Genomic DNA, 3,908 nt, shown 5'->3' with positions numbered 1-3,908 from the left:
CATCTTTATCTTTCCTCAAGCAGCTCTTTTTAAATATTTCTCACAGACAAATATTTCATAATTTTTTATCATTTATCATTAATTTCATACTAGTGTTAGAAGACTGATCATTTATTTTTATCGTCCTATCTCTTCTTCTTAATTTATGTATTTATTTATTTATTTACTTTGTTTTTGGAGGGAAGCAAATTTCGAGCGAGAGAGGGCCATTTTTCGTGCCTTCCCAGATGGGGCTCTCAAAACTGACGGACGAGGCAGGCCAGGGTGGAGACGGCCAGCAGACGATATATACGAGGGAAGAACAGATAGATAAATAGATGGATTTATGAAGACACAGGCAGATGGCAAGAAATATTGATAGACATATATAGACATAAACAGAGTAGAATAAAGGATAACTGACAAAATAGACAGACATAATTTATATATATTTATTCATTCATCTATTGAGAGAGAGAGAGAGAGAGAGAGAGAGAGAGAGAGAGAGAGAGAGAGAGAGTATGAAGAAAGTACAGGGAACAGGAGGCGATATTGGAAGGATTTATGTAACTCGCTTAAAAAAAGGTGTTAGGAAGCTACCTTAACCGACGAGAATACGGGCTAGAAAGTATGCTGACTAAGGAAGCTCCCTAACACCTTTTCTTTAGCGAATTAGTTTTGGATATGCATGGTTAATATTGTCTTGTTCATTATTTAAGTAGAGTATGCTGCTATTGGAAGGATTTAAGTATCACAGAAGAGGATCGTAAGGAGTAATAAGCAAATAAATCGCTTATGGAAAGGTGTTATGGAATAATTACAAGATATATAGTGGTCTTGAGAGGGTTAAGAAAAGGGGTTAAGGAGCCTACTGACCTCAAAAGAATATATATCCAGTGAGGAGGAGGAGGAGAAGGAGGAAGAGGAGGAGGAGGAGGAGAAGGAGGAAGAGGAGGAGGAGGAGGAAGAGGAGGAGGAGGAGGAAGAGGAGGAGGAGGAGGAAAGGAAAGAAAGAGGAAGAAAAAGATGAAGAAAAAATAGAACTGAAAGAAGAAAATTTACTCTTTAGAAGAAAAATTAAAGTCCACATCAAAGAAAACAAACACCCACACCCACACCCACAACCACACCCACATCCACGCCCACGCCAACACCCACACCCACACCCACGCCAACGCCCACACCCACGCCAACACCCACACCCACACACAAGCCTACACCCACACCCACACTCACACCCACACTCACACCCGCATCCACACCCACACCCACACCCACACAAAACCCAGTAAATCTCCTTTAAAAAACACAAAACCCTGGTTGCTTCTTTAATAAAAACCAGAATAATAAAACTGCGTAAGGCGTGGGTTAAGACACAGAAAAAGCCTTGAGAACTCTTTTTGCCCGTGGGAGAGAGAGCATCTGTCAGCCTCGTATGAAATGTAAAAATCTTGGCCGAGAAACATTCATCTCCATCCCGAGAAATATTCGTCTCCATCCCGAGAAATATTCACCTCCATCCCGATACATTCCTCTCTCCATCACACGTTTCTGTGCCGTGTGAGATAGTGGAATGGTGGGCACTTCATCTGCTGTTTTTCTTGTTCTCACTCACTCTTTCTCTAATGCTTCTACGGTTCTTCTTTTTCTTCTTCTAGTTTATTATCGCCATCATCAAGCATCATCCTCATTTATTATTATTATTATTATTATTATTAAAACATCCCACATCCTTGAGGGAAGTTTTCTTGTTTTGTCAATATTAAGTATAATAATAATTGTAATTGTAATTATTATTATTATTATTATTATTATTATTCCAGCTACTAGTACTACTACAATCTTCTTCTACTAGTAGTAGTAGTACTACTACTACTACTACAAGCTTCTACTACTACTACTACTACTATACTGCTGCCATATTACTACCGCTACCTTTAACTCAATATTTTTATTTTTCCAAGGATAACTAAGAATGGGGTGAGAAATGAAACATTATGCTTTTAGCTGTTTCGGGGTATGTTCCTTTTCGACAGAAATTTTTATATATACATGATTCTTGGCTGATTACCTTTTTTCGATTTAATTAAGCCATTTAATTTATATATTTTTTCTCACTAAACTTATGGGCATAGATTTTTTTTTTTTTGGGGGGGGCACGTTTCGCTCGATTTTTATTTATTTTTTCATAATTTTAGCATTATATCATTTTAACTGAGATAAATATATGTGAAGGAAATAATTTGGCTTCAGTTACTTTAGAGTTTGTTGTTAAAATAAATAAATAAAATAAATAAATACTGATGAATGTAGGAATACTTAAAACTTTATTATTATTTTTTTTTTTACGTGAGCTTATTATTATTATCTCTTAAGTCATCTATTATTCTCTCTCTCTCTCTCTCTCTCTCTCTCTCTCTCTCTCTCTCTCGTGTGTGTGTGTGTGTGTGTGTGTGTGTGTGTGTGTGTTATTATTGACCTACACTTTCTCATATACCATTAATAATTTTGCTTAATTTAGGTAAATTTGTTTTTATTAAGACAGGGATCATTTTCATTGTCTTGGGATTTTTAATAATTTATTTAATAATCTGAAGGTCTCTTCTCAGTTTTTTCCATAAGTTTTCTTGTTGCTTTTCTTAAGACGATTTTATTTTCTGTAAGACGGGGAATATTTTCGTTACTCTGAACTGAACCTATTTAGTTACTTATTTTATTTATCTATTTACTGTATATACTTGTTTATTCATTAATTTAAAGGCTTGTTTTGGATTTTTTCTGATATTCTCTTGATTATTTTCTTAGGACATCTTTGCCTTGATTAATATTTAGGAATATTTTCATTGTATGAGATTCAATTTTATTTTCTTATCTATATATTTTGTTTATTCATTCCAGGGTTTGTTCTGGATATTTTCATATATTTTCTTGATTTTCTTAATGCAACTTTGTCTTTATAAAAATCTGGGAATATTTTCGTTGTCTGAGCATTTTTTTTTTAGAATATTTTCGTTGTCTGAGCATTTTTTTTTTATCACGTTTTTAAAGGCATCATTCCGAAATATTTTTTTTCTGGACATTTTTCTTGAGATTTTTCTGGATATTACTGGATATTTTTCTGGAAACTTTTTCTTGACCCTTTTCTGGACATTTTCTTTATATTTTTTCTGGATATTTTCTGGGCATTTCCTGGATATTTTTCTGGATATTTTTTCAGGATATTTTTTATGGATATTCTTCTGGATATTTTTCTGGATATTTTTTTTCAGGATATTTTTATGGATATTCTTCTGGATATTTTTCTACATATTTTTTCTAGACATTTTCCGCATTTTTTTTTTTACATTTTTTTTTTATATTTTTTCGATATTTTTCGATATTTCTTCCTGGATATTACAGGTATTCCAGGATATTTTTTTGGATTTTTTTTTTTTTATTTTTGTACATTTTTTCTATATTTTTCGATATTTTTCTGGACATTTTGATATACATTTTCTGGATATTTTTTTGTGGACATTTCTATTAATTTCTGTATATTTCTTCTATGTTTTTTTCGATATTTTTCCCGGATATTTTTTCTAAATAGTTTTACCTGGACATATTTCCTGGATATTTTTTTCTGGATAACTTTCTGTATATTCTTGGTACATTTTTCTGGACATGTTTTCTTGACATTTTTTCCTGGACATTTTCTGGATATTTATTCTGGATATTTTCTCTGGATTTTTAAAACCTATTATTGACACATGGATTATTTTCGATGCATGATAGCAAGGCTTTTTTAAAAGAATTTTTCGTCGAGTAAAAATGTCCAGTAATAAAAGATTCTGTGAAGGCCTGGCTTGGCTCTTTTCTCGAGTTGATATTTTCTGTTTTCACCTCGAGGGTATCCTGGTTCTCTCTCCTTCCCTCCCTCCCTCCCTCCAGCT

Source organism: Coenobita brevimanus, chromosome 116 (assembly GCF_032717465.1).
Source record: "Coenobita brevimanus isolate Jiangsu-jjx chromosome 116, ASM3271746v2, whole genome shotgun sequence".
In the NCBI taxonomy this organism is placed as follows: domain Eukaryota; kingdom Metazoa; phylum Arthropoda; class Malacostraca; order Decapoda; family Coenobitidae; genus Coenobita; species Coenobita brevimanus.
The sequence above is the reverse complement of the archived record's forward strand: the minus strand, read 5'-3'. Positions refer to the sequence as shown.